Source organism: Ornithorhynchus anatinus, chromosome 21 (genome assembly GCF_004115215.2).
Source record: "Ornithorhynchus anatinus isolate Pmale09 chromosome 21, mOrnAna1.pri.v4, whole genome shotgun sequence".
NCBI classification, from domain to species: Eukaryota; Metazoa; Chordata; class Mammalia; order Monotremata; family Ornithorhynchidae; genus Ornithorhynchus; species Ornithorhynchus anatinus.
The window spans coordinates 4692404-4708080 of NC_041748.1; the positions used below are offsets into that span (position 1 = coordinate 4692404).

General features: G+C 48.1%; 1 protein-coding gene and 1 long non-coding RNA gene across 2 annotated transcripts in view; one reads left to right on the forward strand and one right to left on the reverse strand.

Annotated features, from left to right (window-relative positions):
• The window catches only part of ARPP21 (cAMP regulated phosphoprotein 21), a 191809-nt gene that overhangs the window by 17338 nt on the left and 158794 nt on the right, over nt 1-15677 (forward strand).
• Nucleotides 9096-10062, reverse strand: LOC103170652. Its single transcript, XR_486326.2, has 2 exons — nt 9913-10062; nt 9096-9781 (listed from the first exon to the last, which is right to left on the reverse strand). It is a non-coding gene; the product is annotated as an uncharacterized LOC103170652 (long non-coding RNA).

The window sequence follows — 15677 nt, forward strand, 5'->3', positions numbered from 1 at the left end:
TAAAATGGGCATTGAGACCGTGAGCCCCGTGTGGGACGGGGACTGCATCCAACCTGATTAACCCGTATCTTAGTACAGTGTCGGGACAAATACCATAAAAAGAGTTAGAGTTAGCAACAAATGTAACGCCGGCACGGAATTTGTAGATGGAGACCACCCAGTTTGCTAAATTGAAAATTTAAGCAATTTTCTTGCCCAGGAGTCAGAAAAATAATCTTATTTCATTCATTCAATCTTATTTATTGAGTGCTCACTGTGTGCAGAGTAGTGTACTAAGCGCTTGGGAGAGTACACAATATAACAATAAGCAGACGCGTTCCCTGCCCACAATTTCCAATTTTCCCCCTTAGACTGAAAATTCCAGTTTAAATCTGGTTGTGTGGTCACAGTTGAATGTAGAGATTTATTTAGAAGTGACGGAGCTTAACACTTTTGAGATATTAAAAGGCAAGAACTACTGAAGTCTATTTATCGACGCTGACGGAATTTGGTGAGAGACACCTCTTACCTAGAAATTCTAATGAAGATATTCCAGTTCCATTTTAAAATTATCATTCCTCCAAAATGGGTTAGCGATGTTTTTCTAGGTTGATTCAGCTCTCCAAGAATAATCTGGAATCCTCCTTTTCCTCTCAATTCCAGCCGATACCACGATGATCCAAGCGTTTATCCTATCCATCTTAGACAACCGCGCCAGCCTCCTTGCCTCCTCTCTCTCCCCTCTCCGTTCATTCATTCCAATGTATTTATTGAGCGCTTACCGTGTGCCAAGCGTTGTACTAAGCACTTGGGAGAGTACAATGTAACGATAAACAGACAGAGAAGCAGCGTGGCTCAGTGGAAAGAGCCCGGGCTTGGGAGTCAGAGGGCGTGGGTTCTAATCCCGGCTCCGCCACTTGTCTGCTCTGTGACCTTGGGCAAGTCACTTCACTTCTCTGCGCCTCAGTTCCCTCATCTGCAAAAATGGGGATTAAAAAATGTGAGCCCCACATGGGACAATCTGATTATCCTGTATCTCCCCCAGCGCTTAGAACGGTGCTCTGCACAGAGTCGGCGCCTATCAAACACCATAATTATTATTACTTTCCCTGCCCACAGTGAGTTTACGGTCTGCACTTCACTCTTCTCCCCGGGATCATTTTTATTGAAAAAAACATTCCGCACATGTCTCCCCAAGCTACAAACCCCTCCAAAGTTCGCCTTCCCGTTTCCACATCACACAGAAACTCTTCACCATCAGCTTTATCATCAATCAACTCTCACATACCTCAGCCATCTCCTACTACAACCTAGCCCACGCACTTCCTCTAATGTCAACCTACTGAATTTACCCGGATCTTGCCTTTCACTGCTAACCCCTTGCTCACATCCTCTCTTAGGCCTAGAATTTCCTCCCCGAAGCCCATTTCCCCAGTCTTTCCCCCTTAACCTCTTTAATATTCATTCAGTCGCATTTATTAAGCGCTTACCGTGTGCAGAGCACTGTACTGATCACTCAGTCACCCCACCCCAGACCCACGAGGGTACTTACGTACCCTTATACTCTGTTGTTTCCTCATCTGGGATTTCTTTCAATGTCGTTCTTCCCCACAGGAATAATAACCGTGGTATTTGGTAAGCGCTTATTACGTGCCAGGGACTGCACTCGGCGCCGGGGAGGTTTCGAGCGGACTGGGTTGGACGCAGACCTTGTCCCATGTGGGTCTCACGGTCTCGATCCCCATTATACAGATGAAATAACTGAGGCACAGAGAAGTGAAGTGACTTGCCTAAGGCCACACAACAGACAGGTGGCAGCGCCGGGATTAGAACCCACGACCCTCTGACTCCCAGGCCCGGGCTCTATTCACTACGCCGGGCTGCATACAAAATTGTAAACACCTAGACAGCAGGGATTATGTTTACCAATTTGACTGTATTGGACTCGCCCAAACACTCAGTATGGTACTCTGCACAGAGCGGCGCTCGATAAATACCATCGATTGATTGATTGATTCACTGATTGAAAGTATATTTGCTCCCTCCCGTTAAAGCGAACTTGGTTATTCAGGGGGCGATTATTAAACACTGTGGGTTATCCAGGCTACTCTTATCCGATCTTTCTTGTTTCTCACCATTTTTCCTTTGGTCAACTTTCCCAGCCATTAACTCTCCAATAATAATAATAATAATGGCGTTGGTATTTGTTAAGTGCTTACCATGTGCCAAGCAGTGGGGACGATTAGGGATACTCAGTCCCTATCCTACACAGGGCTCACAGTCTAAGAAGGAGGGAATCGAATCCCCTTTTTTCAGTTGAGGAAACTGAGGCGCAAGAAATGAAATGACTTTCCCAGGGCCACATAGCAGGCAAGCGATCAAGTCTTGGGTCCTTCCTCTTTCGAGTAGGCCACGCTGGCTCGCAATGAATTTAGAAATTATGTCCTCGCCTTCCCCAGGAACCCAAAGTTCATTCATTCAATAGTATTTATTGAGCACTCCCTATGTGCAGAGCGCCGTACTAAGCGCTTGGAATGGACAATTCGGCAACAGATGGAGACCATCCCTGCCCAGTGACGGGCTCACGGTCTAAACGGGGGGGTGGGGGATGGACAGAAAAGCGAAACAGAACAGAACAAAAACAAGACAACCTCATCAGGATAATCCCAGCTCCACCGCTGGTCTGCTGTGTGACCTTGGGCAAGTCACTAGCTTCTTTCCCCTCGGTTTCCCCGTCTGTAAAATGGGGAGTAAATTCTACTCCCTCCTATCTGAACTGTGAGGCCCATGTGGGCCAGAGACTGGAGCCGATCTGATTTCCTCCCCTTCCCTTATCCCTTTCCTTATACCCAGCCCCCCAAAACGCAGCCCACACTCACACACGCACCCATCAACCCACTCAGCGCTCCCGGAGAGATCGTCTGTTGACCTGGAGCAGAAGGAGGTGAGGCCTAGCAGACGGAGGGAGGCGAAACGGAGAACATCTCCTATCGCCGCTGCGGCTCCCCGGGCCTCCAGCCCCTACGTCTGTGAGCTAGCTTCCTCCTGGCCTCCAAGGAAAAAGGAAAACCTCTCCGAGACAGCACGGGTGAGTGGCGGCTTCCCTTCAGTCAGCCAATCGTACGTACTGAGCGCCTACTGGGTGCAGAGCACCTCGCTAAGCTCTTGGCGGAGCAAAACAGGAAGACAAAAACGGATTCCCCGCCGACAACGGGCTTACGGTCTAGCGGGGGAGACGGACATTAATAGAAATGAATAAATTGCGGATGTGGACGTAAGCGCTGTGGAGCTGGGACGGGGGAATGAATGAAGGGAGCAAGTCAGGATGACACAAGAAGGAGTGGGAATGGATAATTCTCTCTGGCAACACCGTGAGATTATCCATTTATCCATCCAGCTATCTACATCTCTATCCATTATCTGCCTGTCCATCATCAGTCTATAATAATAACGTTGGTATTTGTTAAGCGCTTACTATGGGCAGAGCACTGTTCTAAGCGCTGGGGTAGACACAGGGGAATCAGGTCGTCCCACGTGAGGCTCACAGTCTTAATCCCCATTTGACAGATGGGGTAAATGAGGCACAGAGAAGTGAAGTGACTCGCCCACAGTCACACAGCTGACAAGTGGCAGAGCCGGGAATCGAACCCACGACCTGTGACTCCCAAGCCCGTGCTCTTTCCGCTGAGCCACGCTGCTATCATCTATGTAGCTATTATATATCTTCCCGTCTATTCATTCATTCATTCGATAGTATTCATCGAGCGCTTACTATGTGCAGAGCACTGTACTAAGCACTTGGGATGAACAAGTCGGCAACAGATAGAGACGGTCCCTGCCGTTTGACGGGCTTACGGTCTCAGTCGACCGATAGCATTAATCGAGCACTTACTCTATGCAGAGCACTGTATCGATCGATCCATCCATCAGTGGTATTCACTGAATGCTTACTACGTAAAGAGCACTGTACTAAGCGCTTGGGATTATACAAGGTCAGCGCACGTGATCGCTGCTTTCCGAGAGCTAACAATCTAGCGGGGGACGGTGGTATTAAAATTAATTATCCATCTCTCCCTCCTTTTATTCCTCCATCTAGCCATCTGTTTGTCCTTCTATTTATCTCCCGATCCACCCTAGCATTTACTCGCACAATCGAATCCTTCTTCTGCGTAATTTTTGTAACGTTCAATGAGAGTGGGTTTATTATCCTCTAGCAATTAGGGGGAGAAGTAGGAAAAAGAAGAGGAGAACAGGAGGGAAGGAGGGGAGAAGGTAGAGGAAGGTAAGAGGTCACTAGAGATGGCGTCACTTTTATTGCTGCTTACAACTGGCATTCGAGTCTCTCCGTGCTGTGTTTTCTTTCCTGCGGTTCTCGCTCCGTTTAATGAGTTAATCCCTGTGGTCAAATTCTCCCCACTCTGCTTCACCTCTCCCTTCTCATTTTTACCTAACAGCACTATCGGGGGGATTTATTGAGCACTGAAGGTGTGCAGAGCTCTCTGCTGAGTGCTCGGAAGAGTACGGACCTAATCCCCGCTCTGCCACTTGTCTGCTGTGTGAACTTGGGCAAGTCTCTTCACTTCTCTGTGCCTCAGGTATCTCCTCTGGAAACTGGGGGTTAAGACCATGAGCCCCAGATGGGAAAGGGATTGTGTCCAACCCCATTGTCTTTTATTCACTCTACCACTTGATACAGTGCCTAGCACATAGTAAGTATGTAACAATTATTGCAAAACAATAGACCTGGTAGACATAATCTCTCCCCTCAAGGAGGGTATATTTTAGAGGGGGAAATTTTGATTGGGAACTTCATGTAGGATAGGGACTGTGTTGGGTCAGTTTATCTTGTATAAGTCCCAGAACTGAGAGCACTGCTTAGCGCATAAGTGCTTAGCAAAAACTGCTATCATTATTACCATTATTATCATTATTATTATTATTCCAATCAATTAATTTTAGGCCACAAGAACCTCCAGGGCAGAGCAGGGTCTTCCGATTTCATTGTTAGCTCCCAAGAGCTTAAAACAGTGAAACAGTGTGACCTAACAGAGAGGGTATGGGTCTGGGAGTCAGAAGGACCTGAGTTCCAATGCAATTCCCCCACTGTGTGACCTTGAGCAAGTCACTTCACTTCTCTATGCCTCAGTTTCCTCGACTGTAAAATGAGGATGAGATATCTATTCTCCCTCCTATTTAGAATGTAAGCCCTGGGTGGGACCTGACTAACTTATATCTATCCCAGAATTTAGAACCGTGCTTGACAGTAAGCGCTTAACAAATACCGTAATTTTTTCTTTTTAAGTGAAGTGCTTACTATGTACAGAGCGAGATCCGAAGCCCTGGAAAGAAATCTACAGATGAGAATTAGAGATGGTTCCTGGCCTTAAGGGCCTGACAATCTAAGAATTTTGTTGGTCTCTGGCATTCTCCCATATCTGATGTGCAACACAGATCTCGGCTCCCTGCCGCAAATCCAGATTTGCAGATTTTGGGACTGCAAGATTAATGACGTTCTTCAGTGGCTGGACCAGAAGGATTTTTGTCTGTTCTAAATTTACCGTAATGGAGATCAGTGAGATATACCAGAAAATATGAACACCCCGAGGTCAGGGGAAGTTCCTAACAACTCCCCTGTACTGTTCTCCTGCAAGCAACTAGGACGGTGATCAGCACAGTGTATGCGCTCAATAAATGCTGCGGATGGAGTGATTGATTGATTTCTCCCTTTCTTAAAGATGGGAGTGCCTTTGAAATTTCTATATTTGGAGGAAGAGCCAGAGAAGACAATTGAGTAGAACATTCCTCCTGGCCGGTAGGTGTTGGCAGGTCTATGTTCGGATCTGAATATTTTATAACTGGTAGTAATAATACTTGCCGAACACTTAACTAAGTGCCGGGGAAGAATGCACAGGTGGGAATCCGACATCTTCCCTGTCCCTCAATGGGATCAGAGTCTAAAAATGCAAAAGGGGACAAACTTTGACAGAAGCTCTTTTATGGTGTTCATTAAAGGCTTACGACGTGTCAAGCCCCGCTCTTAGCACTGGGATCCTGTCCTTTCTTACGCCGTCGAGACGTTTCCTACCCGTAGCGACACCACGGACACATGAGAAGCAGCCTGGCTCAGTGGAAAGAGCCCGGGCTTGGGAGGCGGAGGTCATGGGTTCGAATCCCTGCTCTGCCACTCGTCAGCTGTGTGACTGTGGGCCAGTCATTTCACTTCTCTGGGCCTCAGTTACCTCATCGGGAAAATGGGGATCAACTGTGAGCCTCCCGTGGGCCAACCTCATTGCCCTGTATCTACCCCAGCGCTTAGAACAGTGCTCTGCACATAGTAAGCGCTTAACAGATACCAACATTATTATTATTATCTTTCCCCGAACGCCCCACTCTCCCTCTGCAGTCGTTCTGGTAGTGGATCCAGAGAGTTTTCTCGGTAAAAATATGGAAATGTTTCACCATTGCTTCCTTCCAAAACTCACCCACGCTGGGCAGAAGCGGCAGGGGAGAGAGTCGAGGGTGGAGCACCGGGAGAGATAGAGGTTCATCGGGTCAGACGCAGTCCCCGTCCCTCCTGGGGTTCACAGTTTTAGTAGGATGGAGAACAGGCGTTGAACTCCTCTTTTATAGATGAGGAAAATGAGGTCTAGAGAAGTGAGATGACTTATCCAAGGTCACGCAACAATAAGCAAGTGGAGAAATAGGGATTAGAACCCAGGTCCTTTGACTCCCAATCCTGTGCTCTTTCCATTAGGACTCCCTGCTCCTCATTTATTAGTGGCTGAAAGGTAGGTCATTTCCATTAAACTGTTATACTTCTGAAAGATAATAATAATAATAATGTTGGTATTTGTTAAGCGCTTACTATGTGCCGAGCACCGTTCTAAGCGCTGGGGGAGATACAGGGTGATCAGGTTGTCCCACGTGGGGCTCACAGTTTTCATCCCCATGTTACAGATGAGGGAACTGAGGCACGGAGAAGTGAAGTGACTTGCCCACGGTCACACAGCTGACACGTGGCAGAGCAGGGATTCGAACCCATGACCTCTGACTGAAAGACCGAGACCATGTCTAATTCTGTCCTCTGTATTACCTCCCAGCGCTTAGTTCAGTGCTCTGCAAGCAGTAAGCACTTAATAAATTCTATGACTATTAATGCTACTACTTAAAATAATGATAGTGGTATTTATTAAGCACTACTATGCGCCAGGCACTCTACTACACAGAAGCAGCGTGGCTCGGTGGAAAGAGCCCGGGCTTGGGAGTCAGAGGTCATGGGTTTGAATCCTGGCTCTGCCACTTGTCAGCTGTGTGACTGTGGACGAGTCACTTCACTTCTCTGGGCCTCAGTGACCTCATCTGTAAAATGGGGATTAAGACTGCGAGCCCCACGTGGGACAACCTGATTCCCCTGTGTCTACCCCAGCGCTTAGAACAGTGTTGGGCCCATAGTAAGCGCTTAACAAATACCAGCATCATTATTATTATTATTATTATTCTCTGGGCCTCAGTGACCTCATCTGTTAAATGGGGATTAAGTCTGCGAGCCCCACGTGGGACGACCCGATGACCTTGTATCTACCCCAGCACTCAGTACAGTGCTCTGCACAGAGTAAGCTCTTAACAAATACCAACATTATCATTATTATTACTAAGTGCTGGGGTAAATACGAGGCAATCGGGTTGGACCTAGTCCTTGTCCCACATTGGGTTTACAGTCTTAATCCCCATTTTATAGATGAGGTCTCTGAGGCGCAGAGAAGTGAAGTGACTTGCCCAGGGTCACAGAGCAGACAAGTAGCTGAGGCGGGATTAGAACCCAGGTCCTCTTGACTCCCAGGCCTATGTTCTATCCACTGGGCCCCGCTGCTTCTTAATCATCTAATCCTTCTTGGAAGAAAGTGGTCAGGGCGTTACTGAAACACTGCCGCGATTTCTTTTCCGATTCCTTCCCCAGCTGTGATTAGGAAGGGTCACTAACGCCCCTCGGGGTGCCCTGGAAGTGACGGGGAGTGTGTCTACCAACTCTATGTTGGACTCTCCCGAGCATTTAGTACAGTGTTCTCCACTCAGTAAGTGCTCAATAAATACCGTTGATCGATCGACCGAGTCTTTGCGGATACGTGCTAGCCTCTGGCTAATGGAAAGTTAATTGGAGGCAGGGAATGTGTCTGTTTATTATGGCATCGTGATCTCCCAACCGCTTAGTACAGTGCTCTGCCACAGTAAGCGCTCAGTAAACGTAACTGAAGGAATGAATTTGATCAGCCTCGGAATTCCTCCGGCCGTCGAGCCCGTTCCATCTGCCACCACGTTGACTTGGATAATCGACCCTTTTATTCATTCATTCATTCAGTAGTATTTATTGAGCGCTTACTATGGGCAGAGCACTGTACTAAGCGCTTGGGATGGACAAATCGGTAACAGATAGGGACAGTCCCTGCCCTTCGACGGGCTCGCGGTCTAATCGGGGGAGACGGACGGACGAGAACAGTAGCGATAAATAGAATCGAGGGGATGAACATCTCATGAAAACAATAGCAGCTAAATAGAATCGAGGCGATGTACATCTCATTAACAAATAAATAGGGTAATGAAAATATATACAGTTGAGCGGACGAGTACGGTGCTGAGGGGAGGGGAAGGGAGAGGGGGAGGAGCGGAGGGAAAGGGGGGAAAGTTAGCTGAGGGGAGGTGAAGGGGGGCGTAGAAGGGGAGCAGAGGGAGCGGTGAGAAAAGGGGTTTTATCAAGGTCTTGGTCACTTAGGTCCTCACCCCACTCTCCACCTCAGTAGCACTTAAGTATATATATTTATACTAGGTTGATTCCCCTGCCTCTGAGGTGTTTTAATGTCTGCTTTCCCACTAGATTTTAAGCTCCTTGAGGAAAGGGAATTATGTCTATTTATTGAACACCCCTAGAAGCTCAGTGCAGTGCTTGGCACTCAGTAAATGGTTAAGAAATATGACTGCTTGCTTGCTTGATTGATGTACTGATGTATCGATCCTCATCGTCGATGGTATTTATTGAGCATTTACTTTGTGTACTGAGTCCCCGAGAGACTCGGTCCCTGCCCGAGATGACCTTACAGACTAGAGGGATGGACAGGCATTAATTTAAACAAATGATTTCTAGTAATTTATATTTTTAGAGTGCCCGTGTTCTTAGAGGCTCTGTAATAAAAAAGTGCCCCTTAACGACACCCATTTTCCGGTCAAAGCCCGTGGGAACTCTTGCTTCGTTAGAGCGGCGCGGATCCTGTTATAACGCTTCTTGAGAGAATCTCGATTATGCGGGACTCTGAAAGTCGGCCAACCGAAGGTTTTCGAAAGTCCTTTCCGACACATCGGCTTTTATCCTTCGGGAAAATCTGGAACATCTGAAGAGATGTCCAGGCCGGCCCTCGGCGTTACACGTCACGGTAATAACGCGAACGTCGGTTAGAATTCACTGTTGGATAAAGGTGTAATCGGTGAGAGGACTTTGTTTAGGATGTAGGTGCATCCGAAATGTCTTTCTCTTATTCATTAAGTAAACTACTGTAGCCGATTATCAGCTAATTAGTAGCACGTTCACTGAGAAGGTACAGGGCGGTGCTACTGAGCTTTCCAATCCCAGGCGGTCCAGTTATTCACTTATTTTTCCATGATGCTTGCGATGAGGTTTTCTAAGACATTCGGCTTGTCGGACGTTGGTCTTGTAATGGCAGATCTAGTTCGGTCTTCATCAGATCCGTTTCTTTCTCCTCACCGGTGTCGGTCTTGAAGGGGCAACAGCACTGATATGGAGGCTGCAGTGTTCCTGTTTTAGAGGAGAGAGGGGGGGTTATAAGACATTCGTTAATCCCTAGGGGCAGGATTTAACCAAGTGATTTTCAGATTGCCAATAATTAAGCTCTAAACCCGTAAACCCCGGTGTCGAAAGAGGCGCACTTTCCACGAAGAAGTGGCACTGAAGACTTCCTTGTGTGACATGGACTTCATCCGAAAATCTTTGATTCCGCCATACTCCAGTGTTAAAGCCAAATCTGACGTCATTCGTACCAACTGCCGTTCTCCTCATTAGACAACAGTCGCCCACAGTGCCGCTTAAAATGGGGATTGAGACCGTGAGCCCCGCGTGGTACGTCGATCGCGTCCAACCTGATTAGCTGAGAAGCAGCGTGGCTCAGTGGAAAGAGCACGGGCTCTGGAGTCAGAGGTCATGGGTTCAAATCCCGGATCGGCCGTTGGTCAGCTGTGTGACTTTGGGCAAGTCACTTAACTTCTCGGTGCCTCAGTGACCTCATCTGTAAAATGGGGATTAAGACTGTGAGCCCCACGTGGGACAACCTGATTCCCTTGTGTCTACCCCAGCGCGTAAAACAGTGCTCGGCACATAGTAAGCGCTTAACAAATACCAACATTATTATTATTATTAGCTTGTATCCACCCCAGTGCTTAGTACAGTGCTCTGCGCTAGTAAATGCTCAATTAATACCACTGATTGATTGACTGATGGAGTAATGCCTATCCAAAAGAGATATCTCAACGTTTTCCTGGGGGGCTATAACGTCCCTCTTCCTACCAAAAAAAACTGACAAACCAGCCCCTCTTCGTTATTACTCTTATTATTATCAGCGGGAGCATTATATTTGTTAAATGCTTACTATGTGTCAACTACTGTTCTAAGTGCTGGGATAGATACAAGTTAGTCAGACCAGTCCCTGTCCCACATGGGACTCGCAGTCAAAGCTGAAGGGAGAACAGATCCCCATTTTATAGTTTGTTTCTTTTTTTTTATGGAATTTTTTAAGCTCTTTCTATGTTCCAAGGACTATACTAAGCGCTAGGGGAATCTCCTAGCTAGTCAGGTTGGACACAGTCCCTGTTCCTCATAAGGCTCACAGTCTTAATCCCCATTTTACCCTTGAGGAAACAGGCCCAGAGAAATGAAGTGCCTTGCCCAAAGTCCTACAGCAGGCCAGTGTAGGAACGGGGATTAGAACCCAGGTCTCCCGATTCCCAGGCCTGTGTTCTTTCCTCTAGGCACCCTGCTTCTCATATCTGAATCTCTGAACCTTATCATCGTTATTGTATCATTGTTATAATAATAATAATAATGTTGGTATTTATTAAGCGCTTACTATGTGCAGCGCACTGTTTTTACGAGACTCTATTTATCGCCATCGTTCTCGTCCGTCCACCTCCCCCGATCAGACCGCAAGCCCGTCAAACGGCGGGGACCGTCTCTATGTGTTGCCGACTTGTTCATCCCAAGCGCTTAGTACAGTGCTCTGCACATAGTAAGCGCTCAATAAATACTATTGAATGAATGAATGAATGTTCTAAGTGCTGGGATGTACAGGGTAATTAGGTCGTCCCACATGAGGCTCAGAGTCTTCATCCCCATTTTACAGATGAGGGACCCGAGGCCCAGAGAAGTGAAGGGACTTGCCCACAGTCACCCAGCTGACAAGTGGCAGAGCCGGGATTCGAACCCATGACCTCTGACTCCCAATCCCGTGCTCCTTCCACTGAGCCGCGCCGCTCCTCCTTGTTATCACGGTCCTTGTTAAGCTTATAATAACGCTGGCATTCGTTAGGCGCCGACTATGTGCCGAGCCCCGTTCGAAGCGCCGGGGGGGATGCGGGGTCATCATGTCGTCCCACGTGAGGCTCACGGTCTTCATCCCCATTGTACAGAGGAGGTCGCTGAGGCCCAGAGAAGGGAAATGACTTGCCCACAGTCACCCAGCTGACAAGAGGCGGAGCCGGGATTCGAACCCATGATCTCTGACCCCCAAGCCCGGGCTCTTTCCACCGAGCCACGCCGCTTCTCTAATGCGAAAAGCACTATATTAAGCCCCGAGGGAGATGGAAGGTAATCAGTTTGGACCCAATCCCCGGCCCACAGAGGTGTCACACTCCAAGTAATCTCATCTCATCGTATCTCCTCCTCCTTTCCTGCTTTTTCCAGCTGTCTTTGTGGTTGCAATATTTTAGCGGTCCAGCTATGCCGCCAGTAACACGATCTACACCCTCTGCTGGTAACCTAATGAAATACTAATTATTTTCACTATTATTATCACATTTATTAATAATAATAATAATAATGTTGGTATTTGTTAAGCGCTTACTATGTGCCGAGCACCGTTCTAAGCGCTGGGGTAGGCATAGGGGAATCGGGTCGTCCCCCGTGGGGCTCACAGTCTTCATCCCCGTTTTACAGATGAGGGAACTGAGGCCCAGAGAAGTGAAGTGACTCGCCCACGGTCACACAGCCGACAAGTGGCAGAGCTGGGATTCGAACTCATGAGCCCTGACTCCAAAGTCCGTGCTCTTTCCACTGAGCCACGCTGCGTCTCCAAAAGCGCTTACTATGTGCTGGGCACGATGCAGTTGTTTTATTGTATCTGTTCAGGCTTACTATGTGCCAGGCCCTGTACTAAGTGCTAGGGTAATAATGATAATAATGATTTTGGTATTTGTTAAGCGCTCACTAGGTGCCGAGCACTGTTCTAAGCGCCGGGGGAGACCCGGGGGATCGGGTTGTCCCCCGTGGGGCTCCCACTCTTAATCCCCATTTTACGGATGAGGTAAGTGAGGCACCGAGAAGTGAAGTGACTTGCCCACAGTCACACAGCTGACGAGTGGCCAAGCGGGGATTCGAACCCATGACCTCTGACTCCAGAGCCCGGGCTCTTTCCGCTGAGCCACGCTGCTTCCCCAGTCCCTGTCCCACACGGTGCTCACCATCTGAATTCCCCATTTTACAGCTGGGGCCACTGGGGCCCAGAGAAGTGAAGCGACTTGCCCAAGTTAGAGAAGCAGTGTGGCACAGTGGGAAGAGCACGGGCTTTGGAGTCAGAGGTCATGAGTTCAAATCCCAGCTCTGCCACTCGGCAGCTGTGTGACCGTGGGCAAGTCACTTCACTTCTCTGTGCCTCACTTCCCTCATCTGTAAAATGGGGATGAAGACTGGGAGCCCCACGGGGGACGACCTGATTCCCCTGCGTCTACCCCAGCGCTTAGGACAGTGCTCGGCACATAGTGAGCGCTTAACAACTACCAACATCATTATTAAGTTCACACAGCAGATAAGTGGTGGAGCCAGAATTAGAACCCAGGCCCTTCAGAATCCCATTCATTAAACCACACTGCTTCTCATCCGGTCAGATGAGATATAGTTCCTATCCCACACCAGGCTCACAATCTACCGTCTCTCCCCCTCGCAGATGTGGAAAGGGAAGCCCAGAGATGTTAGGTGATTTATCCAAAATCCCCAGCAGCCCAGTGACCAAGCTGGAACTAGAACCCAACTGCCCTGAGTTCCAGTCCCATGCTCTGTGCACCAGGCAACACCGCCTCCAGGACGAAATATCTCTGAACTGTCATGCTTCCCCACTCGCCGGGTGTTTAACGTTTCATACTCTGGACTTGATTTTTCAGGCATCAGGATGAATTGCACTGAACCATCCACACTGTCTTGTCTGGTGCCCCGGGGGCCAACGGCACCGATTACCCTCCCAAATGCTTATTATTATCATTATAATCATCATTAGAGAAGCAGCGTGGCTCAGTGGAAAGAGCCCGGGCTTGGGAGCCAGAGGTCACGGGTTCCAATCCCGGCTCCGCCGCTTAGTAATAATGTTGGCATTTGTTAACCTGATTACCTTGTGTCGACCCCAGCGCTTAGAACAGTGCTTAACAAATACCAGCGTTATTACATCGACCTTGTAAGAAGCAGCGTGGCTCAGTGGAAAGGGCACGGGCTTCGGAGTCAGAGGTCGTGGGTTCAAACCCCAGCTCTGCCACTTGTCGGCTGGGTGACCGTGGGCAAGTCACTTCACTTCTCTGTGCCTCAGTTCCCTCAGCTGTAAAATGGGGATTAAGACGGTGAGCCCCCCGTGGGGCAACCTGATTCCCTTGTGTCTACCCCAGCGCTTAGGACAGTGCCCTGCACATAGTAAGCGCTTAACAAATACCAAGGTTATTTACCCCAGCGCTTTGAACAGCGCTCGGCACATAGTGTGTGCTTAACAAGTACTATTATTATTATATCTGTCCGACAATTTCCCTCCTCCCCTTCAAAGCCCTTATTGAAGGCCCGCCTCCTCCAAAAGGCCCTCCCTGGCTAAGCCCTCTTTTCCTCTTCTTCCACTCCCTTCTACGACCCCCTGACTTTCTCCCTTCATTCACCCCCCCCAGACCCACAGCGCTTACATAGATATCTGTAATTTTAATTCTGTACATTAACGTCTCTCTCCCCCTCTAGACTGTAAGCTCGTGGCGGACGGGGATTGTGTCGGCTACACCGTTATATTGTACCTTTCCAAGTAGTACTGTGCTCCGCAAACGGTAGGCGCTTAATACAGCTTGAAATATTTTCCGGGTCCACCCGTTCTTCTCCACTAATAATGTTGGCATCTGTTAAGCGCTCACTATGTGCCGAGCACTGTTCTAAGCGCTGGGGTAGATACAGGGGAATCAGGTTGTCCCACTTGGGGGGGCACGGACCTAATCCCCATTTTACAGATGAGGTGACTGAGGCGCCGAGAAGTCAAGCGACTTGCCCGAAGTCACACAGCTGACAGGTGGCAGAGCCGGGATACCCTAGTCAAAGTCTTTGACTCCTCACAAGTGGATTACACTCTCCGCCTCCTTTCTGGACGTTCTGCCTCAAGCCTTCTCCGTCTTCAGTATGTCTTGCATAGACCTACTTAGATCATTTTTTTTAATCAAAAACATTTGTAACATCCTAAAATGCTTCGGAGAACTCATCGTTCCCTTCTCCAAAACCCCTTAGGTTACCCATTTCTCTGTGCCGTAAACAGAAACTCCTTACCGTTGAATTTAAGGCTCTCTACCAACTGGTAATTTCTTACCTATTTACTCTTGGGAAAAAATGGAACTTGTGAAGCACTGACTAGGTGCTATTTTAATCCCCATTTGACAGATGAGGGAACTGAGGCCCAGAGAAGTGAAGTGACTCGCCCAGAGTCACACGGCTGACAAGTGGCAGAGTCGGGATTCGAACCCATGACCTCTGACTCCCAAGCCCGGGCTCTTTCCACTGAGCCAAGCTAGCTGTGTGACTTTGGGCAAGTCACTTCACTTCTCTGACCCTCAGTTACCTCATCTGTAAAATGGGGATGAAGACTGTGAGCCCCACGTGGGACGATCTGATCACCTGGTTATGTGCTGGGGTAGATACAAGGGAATGAAGTTGGACACAGTCCCTGTCCAACATGATGCTCACATGAGGTCATTTTTAATAAGATAATTTGAAGTTCAGAGAAGTTGAGTGATTTGCCAGGGACATCCTGCAGACAAATATTAGAACCGGAATTAGAACCCAGGTCTTCTGACTCCATCAAACGTCTCTATGCCTCAATTTCCTCATATATAAAAAGGGTTCAAATACCTGTTCTCTCTCCTAATTAGACTGCGAGCCTTGTAAGGACCAGGGACTGTTTGCGATCTAATTATCTTGTATCTATCCCAAGCTTATTCTCTCCCAGAGTAAGCAATGAATAAATAACATTATTATCATTATTACTATTACTCCAGTGCACTCCCCATTAGCACTTGGAATATGCTCATTAGTTTATTAGTTCATTAGTCATTAGTTAATTATTGATTTGAAGGGGAGAAGGAGAGGACGGTGACTGACCCGGATGGCTTATAGGAGCTCTTTATTGCATTAATTTGTACGA